The sequence below is a fragment of the Sapajus apella genome, unplaced genomic scaffold (assembly GCF_009761245.1).
Source record: "Sapajus apella isolate SASKATOON/1434 unplaced genomic scaffold, GSC_monkey_1.0 scaffold125, whole genome shotgun sequence".
NCBI classification, from domain to species: Eukaryota; Metazoa; Chordata; class Mammalia; order Primates; family Cebidae; genus Sapajus; species Sapajus apella.
Window position 1 is genome coordinate 4055456 of NW_022437065.1, and position 7779 is coordinate 4063234.

At 46.9% G+C, this 7779-nt stretch overlaps 1 pseudogene; it reads left to right on the top strand.

Annotated features, from left to right (window-relative positions):
- The first annotated feature begins 3868 nt into the window (after window positions 1-3868).
- Window positions 3869-4708, top strand: LOC116539020 (annotated as a pseudogene).
- Window positions 4709-7779: the final 3071 nt, after the last annotated feature.

Below are 7779 nucleotides of genomic sequence, written 5' to 3' on the forward strand. Positions count from 1 at the left end.
CCTTTCTCCTTCTTCTGCCTAATTTATCCTTCAAATCTCTTTATAGTGACTGGATCAGTGAGGGACCTGAGAGAAAACAGAGGCACACCTGGCAAGATTTTTTTTAACTTGTATTTTTTAAAATTTACATAGAGTAAAACTGAATTTTTGAGGTTGTACAGTTCTGATTTTAATACATACACAGACTGCGTAAACACCACCCACAGTCAGGATACAGAGCGCCTCCATCATCTCTAAACTCTCCCTCTTGCTATTTCTATCACACCCTTCCCTGTAATCCCAGCACTTTGGGAGGCCAAGGTGGGCAGATCACTTGAGGTCAGGAGTTTGAGATCAGCCTGGCCAACATGGTGAAACCCCATCTTTATAAAAAAAAAAAAGTTCTTAGACATGAGTCCAAAAGTTGATCCATACAAGATAAAATCAGTAAATTGGGCATCACCAAAATTAAAAATAGTTTGGTCCCCAAAATGCACTGTTAGGGCCAGGCACCATGGCTCACAACTGCCTTCCTAAATGCTGGGATTACAGGCTTGAGCCACCACGCCCGGCCAGTTGGAAGGTTTTTTACTATAAATTCAATTTCTTTATTAGACATGGGACTATTCCACTTATATATTTCTTCTTGGGTAGTTTGTGGCTTTCAAGAAATTGGTTCATTTCATGTAAGTTGTCAAATTTATGTAAATAAGAGTTATTTATAGTATGTCTTTACCTTTTTAATGTCCATGGTGTCTTTTGTGATACCCACTCTTGTTCCTGACATTGGCAATTTGTGTCTTTCTTTGTTTCTTTGGTTAGAGGTTTATCAATTTTACTGATTTTTTTTCAAAAAACTAGCTTTCAGTTTCATTGATTTTCTTTTTATTTATTTATTTGTTTCTTTTTGTTGTTTTATTTTTTTATTTTATTTTAAATTAATTAATTAATTAATTAATTTTTAAGATGGGGTTTCACCATGATGGCCAGGTTGGTCTTGAACTCCTGACCTCAGGTGATCCACCCACCTCAGTCTCCCAAAGTGCTAGGATTACAGGCGTGAGCCACGGCGCCCAGCCTCATTGATTTTCTTTATTGACGTTTTCTTTTTTTCTTTTTCTTTTTTTTTTTTGAGATGGAGTTTCACTCTTGCTGCCAGGCTGTAGCGCAGTGGCACAATCTCGGCTCACTGCAACCTCCACCTCCTGGGTTCAGGCGATCCTCCTGTCTTAGCCTCCTGGTAGCTGGGACTACATGCGCCCGCCACCACACCCAGATAATTTTTGTATTTTTAGTAGAGATGGGGTTGTGCCATGTTGGCCAGGCTGGTCTGTAACTCCTGACCTTAGGTGATTCACCCGCCTTGGCCTCCCAAAGTGCTGGGATTACAGGCGTGAGCCACTGGGCCCAGCCTAAAGAACACATTTTATATGATTTCAATTATCCTAAGTTTGTTAAGGTTTGTTTTACGACACAAGATATGGTCTACTGTGGTAAATGTTTCATGTGCACTTCAAAACAATGTATATTCTGCTGTTGTTGGATGGAATGTTCTACATTCATTGATTAGATCCAGTTGGTTGATGGTGTTTCTCAATTATTTTATATCCTTGTGATTTTCCTTCTACTTGTTCTATCAATTACTGTGAGAGGAGTGTTAAAGTCTCTAACTATAATTGCAGGTTCATCCATTTCTCATTACAATTCTCTCAGTTTTTGCTCCCCATATTTTGAATGTGGACACTTGTACACATTTAGGATTATTCTATCTCCTTGGTGAATTGGCCCTTTTGTCATTTTGTAATGTCCCTCTTTATCCCGGATATTTTCTTGCTCTGAAGTTTACTTTGATTTTTTTTTTTTTTTTCTTTTTGAGACAGAGTCTTGCTCTGTCGTCCATGCTGGAGTGCAGTGGCACTGTCATGGCTCACTGCAACCTCCACCTCCTGAGTTTAAGCGATTCTCCTGCCTCAGCCTCACAAGTTGCTGGGACTACAGGCTCATGCCACCACACTCGGTTAATTTTTGTATTTTTATTAGAGATGGGCCAGGTGCTGTGCCTCATGTCTGTAATCCCAATACTTTGGGAGGCCAAGGCAGGCAGATCATGAAGCCCAGCCTTCTTGCCCTTTCTTATGAACTGAGTTGTATCCCCCAAAACTCATGTGTTGAAGCCCTTATCCCCAGTGGGATTGTATTTGGAGAAAAGGACTTTAGGCTGTGATTAGGTTTGAATGAGGTCATGAGGGTGGGGCCCCCATGATGAGGTCAGTGTCCTTACAAGAAGAGACACCAGAGAGCTTGCTCTCTCTATGTGATACACTGAGGAAAGGCCATGTGAGAACACAGTGAGAAGGTGGCCGTCTGCAAGTCATAAAGAGAGCCCTCCCCAGAGCCTCATTGTGCTGGCACCCTGATCTCAGACTTCCAGCCTCCAGAACTGTGAGAAATAAACGCCTGATGCTTAAGCCACCCAGTCTGTTTGGTTATGGCAGACTTAGCTGACTAAGACATCCCTTGAGGTGACAAATGCCCCACGCCCTGCCCCAGTTCTAGGGGTAGGGCTCACCATCCTTGGCTGCAGAAGCTGCTGATGGACCTGGATCTTGGGAGCTGTGGTAATAGCTCAAGATGCTGGGGTCCTGGGGTGAAGGGCCCAACCCAGAGAACTGGGGCAGATGTGGGCCTGGCTCAGGGGATTGGTGGGGGTGGTGCTCTGCAACCAACCTGGCACAGCAGGACTCCAGCCTGAAGCACATTTGGGGTTCTTTGTAGCTTCTGGAGTGAAGTTTAAGTCCATCACACCCACAGCTGCACACCACTCTCGCCCCTTACCATGTTGAGGTTTAGCTCCTTTAACAAGCAGGCTGGTCACCGAGAAGCAAGATGCATGGCACAGGGTCTTCAAGGGTGACACTCCCAGTGTTTAGGGCTTGCCCTGTGCCCTCTGGGCTGAGCGGGCCGGCCTCCCTGGGCCAGCAGCCTCTGAGCACTCGGCAGCACAGTCAGGCTGGCCCGGGGTGGCCGGGCAGCGTTCTGTGGCCTCACCTTCACTCTCCTGCCCAGCCGGCTGTGTCTCACTAACCCCCCCTCTTTTTTTTTTTGAGACAGAGTCTTGCTCTGTCACTCAGGATGCAGTGCAGGGGTGCGATCTTGGCTCACTGCAACCTCCACCTCCCAGGTTCAAGCGATTCTCCTGCCTCAGCCTCCCAAGTAGCTGGAATTATAGACGCATACTACCACAGCTGGCTAATTTTTGTATTTTTAGTAGAGATGGGGTTTTACCATGTTGGCTAGGCTGGTTTCAAACTCCTGACCTCAGGTGATCTGCCCATCTTGGCCTCCCAAAATGCTGGGATTACAGGCATGAACCACCACGCCTGGCCCACACTCACCTTTTTAAGGTCAGGATGGTTCCTGGCAAAAATGTTCTTTCGGCGGGGGGAGGGGAGCTTCCAAACATAGGATTTGGAAGACATAGGAACAGAGCACGCAGAAGACCATGTTAGCCGGAGAGGGCAGCCACACTCAAATGATGCCTTCTCTATTACTTGAAGCTTCTTTCTATTCAGCCATTAAAGAAGAAACTTGATGAAATAGGAACAAAGTTATATTTCTCAATTGCAAACCTTTGTGAAGGGACAGTTGGCCTCTAAAGGCTTTTATTTAATTTTTTATTTAAATTTTTAGTAGAGACGGAGTCTTACCATGTGGTACAGACTGGTCTCAAACTCCTGAGCTCAAGTGATTCACCTGCCTCAACCTCCCAAAGCCCTGGGATTACAGGGTTTTTGGCCACTGCACCTGGCCAAAAGGCCTTCAAGTTTTAATTATTCAAGAAGGGGGCCTTGAGGAGCTGAACCGAGACCCGCTGGACTGATTAGAGAAACCAAGGACTGATGTCATGGCGGGGAAGCCCAAGCTTCACTACTTCAATGCATGGGGCAGAATGGAGCCCATCTGGTGGCTCTTGGCTGCAGCTGGAGTGGAGTTTGAAGAGAAATTTCTAGAACCTGCAGAAGATTTGGAAAAGTTAAGAAATGATGGGTATTTGATGTTCCAGCAAGTGCCAATGGTTGAGACTGACAGGATGAAGCTGGTGCAGACCACGGCCATTCTCAACTACATTGCCAGCAAATACAACCTCTATGGGAAAGACATAAAGGAGAGAGCCCTGATTGATATGTATACAGAAGGTATGGCAGATTTGTATGAAATGATCCTTCTTCTGCCCTTATGCCGACCTGAGGAAAAAGATGCCAAGATTGCCTTGATCCAAGAGAAAACAAAAAATCGCTATTTCTCTGCCTTCGATATAGTGTTAAAGGGCCATGAACAAGACTACCTTGTTGGCAACAAGCTGAGCTGGGCTGACATGCAGCTCATGGAACTGCTCTACTTTGTGGAAGAGCTTGACCCCAGCCTTATCTCCATCTTCCCTCTGCTGCAGGCCCTGAAAACCAGAATCAGCAACCTGCCCACGGTGAAGAAGTTTCTGCAACCTGGCAGCCCAAGGAAGCCTCCTACAAATGCGAAATCTGTAGAAGAAGCAAGGAAGCTTTTCAAGTCTTAATAAAGCAGCCATGCAGGCCAAGGATATGCCAGGCCGATATTCTAAAGCTTTGCAACAATAAAGTGCTTTACCTAACTGTTGATTGTGCCTGTTGTGAAGCTAATGAACTCTTTCCACTTACATGCAAATTAAATAATAAAAAACTCCCATTTGCCGGAAAAAAAAAGGAAGTGTGTTATAGATCCTTAATTAATATTTATGAATTCTCTTACCCTGTGCAAGTAGCCTGGTGTTCATTTGTCCAAGTGCATTTATTTATTTTTATTTTTTTTTTGAGACAAAAGCCTTGCTCTGTCACCCAGGGTGGAGTGAAGTGGCATGATCTCAGCTCACTGCAACCTCCGAATCCCAGGTTCAAGCAATTCTCCTAACTCAGCCTCCCAAGCGGCTGGGATTATAGGCACCCATCACCACACCTGGCTAATTTTTGTATTTTTAGTAGAGACGGGGTTTTGCCATGTTGGCCGAGCTGGTCTCAAATTCCTGACCTCAAGTGATCCACCCACCTCAGCCTCTCAAAATGCTAGAATTACAGGTGTGAGCCACCGCGCCTGGCCAAAGTGTACTTACTTTTGAGAACAAGCTTTGTGGTTCCCAAATGTGTCCACAGATGCCGATGCCGCCCCTGTGAGCAGGATCCCAGGCCCACTCACCTGCCCCAGCTCTTGTCCTCATTCTCACTACCTTGGCCAGGTGCTCTCGCCATGAACAGCCACTGCCATGGGCAGCCTGTCCCATTGTCCCCTCTGCCAACTCGCCCTCTGGGTGCTGCAGGGGCTTGTCATGTGGGGAAGGTTCTGATGCAGGCTTCCTCCCTGTTTTTTTTTTTTTTTGGGGGACGGAATCTTGCTCTGTTGCCCAGGCTGGAGTGCCATGGCATGATCTCAGCTCACTGCAACCTCTGCCTCTCAGGTTCAAGCAATTCTCCTGCCCCAGGCTCCTGAGTAGCTGGGATTACAGGCGTGTGCCACCATGCCCGGCTAATTTTTTGTATTTTAGTAGAGACGGGGTTTCATCATGTTGGCCAGACTGGTCTCTAACTCCTGATCTTGTGATCTGCCTCGGCCTCCCAAAGTGCTGGGATTACAGGCGTGAGCCACCATGCCCAGCCCTGGTTATTATGTATGTGTTTTTCTGTATGTTCTGACCCTTCTTCATTGCACCTAAAAGTGGTATCCGGGTGCAGGCGTAACCAATGGTGGATCCAGAAATAAGAACTTAGTGTGATAAGATTTTTTTTTTTCGACACGGAGTTTTTGTTCTTGTTGCCCAGGCTGGAGTGCAATGGTGCGACTTCGGCTTACCGCAACCTCCGCCTCCCAGGTTCAAGTGATTCCCCTGCCTCAGCCTCCCAAGTAGCTGGGACTACAGGCATGCGCCACCAAGGCCAGCTAATTTTGTATTTTTAGTAGAGATGCAGGTTCTCCATTTTGATCAGGCTGGTCTTGAACTCCCGACCTCAGGTGATCCACCCGTCTCGGCCTCCCAAATTGCTGGGATTACAAGCATGAATCACCACATTCGGCAGTGATAAGATTCTTACAATCTGTCCCTGTCTTATACCTGGCCATTGCCTGAACCCTTGGTCTTTTTCAGGAGCTGGGCTGTCTACACCTGTTGAAAATGAAACTGGAGAGGCCAGGCGCAGTGGCTCACACCTGAAATCCCAGCACTTTGGGAGGCTGAGGCAGGTGGACCATCTGAGGTCAGAAGTTCGAGACCAGGCTGGCCAACATGGCGAAACCCCGTTTCTACTAAAAATACAAAAATTAGCCAGGTGTGGTGGCACATGCCTGTAGTCCTAGCTGCTTGGAGGCTGAGACAGGAGAATTGCTTGAACCCGGGAGGCGGAGACTGTAGTGAACTGAGATCACACCACTGCACTCCAGCCTGGGTGAGACAGAAAGACTCCGTCTCAAAAAAAAAAGCAAAAAGAAAAAGGAAATGAAACTGGAATTCCTGACATGGGAATTCGGTGTTTTCTCCTCACTCCACCAAAACACTCACTTTTAGAGTAGGGGTTCAGGAAATTGGCATGTGACGTCCAGAGTTGTTTTGGAATGTCACAGTCTAGACTCCTTTTCTTTTCTTTTTTTTTTTTTTTTTAACTGAAAGGTACCCAGCAGTGGCCAGGGACGTGGTCAGGGAGCAGGTTCTGTCTTCATGCGTCCTTTAGGGACCCTGGGGCTGAGTCTGCCTAGAGCCCCATCCTAGGGCCATGTTAAGCACCTTTTGTAGACATTGTGTGTGTGTGTGTGTGTGTGTGTGTGTGTGTGTGTGTGTATTTTGAGACAGAGTTTCACTCTTGTTGTCCAGGCTGGAATGTAATGGCAGTATCTCAGCTCACCGAAACCTCTGCCTCCCAGGTTCAAGAGATTTTCCTGCCTCAACCTCCCAAGTAGCTGGTATTACAGGCATGTGCCACCATGCCTGGCTATTTTTTAGTATTTTTAGTAGAGATGGGGTTTCTCCATGTTGGTCAGATTGGTCTTGAACTCCCGGCCTCAGGTGATCTGCCCGCCTCAGCCTCCCAAAGTGCTGGGATTACAGGCATGAGCCACCGTGCCCAGCAGATATTATGTTTTTATTAAAATGTCAAATCTGTGTTCCTGTAACAGTGCAGAGCAGTATTTCTGAACCATTTGACACATGAGGCAGAATGGAAACTGTCAGCGTTGTCTATATGTGTGCGTGGGCTGCAGTCTGGGTCCTGGGGAGCTGTCCAGTGATGTGGCAGTTGCAAGGCCCATTCCAGAAGGAACCTCGCTGTCCTCTGGGGATTTGAGTGCTGGGCCACCTCCAACCCCTAGCTCCAGGCCTCCTGCCCTGTGGGACAAGTCTGCAGGGTTGGGACGCTCACGTTGCCTGATCTTGTGACAGCATGGTCTGCTCATAGAGCAGAACGTGGGAACCCTGCTGCTCAGATGTCACACTGCGCCAGGCTGACCAGGGCCATGAAGGTGACCAGCCACATGGCCGTGGTTTCTAAGCACACCTTTTATATAAGGAGATTATTTAATAAAGCGTTGTCTTAAAAAAAAAAACTGGGCAGATGGAAACAGTTTTCATTCTTGTTGAACAGGTTGTACTGGGTATCCTTCAACTGCAGCAGTAGGGATGGAGGCTACACAAGGAAAACGTGCTGTTGGCAAAAATGCTGAACTCCAGAATGGTGCTGGGTAGAATGTGACCACTTCCTGTTTGGGGTTGTTTGTTTTGTTTTGTTT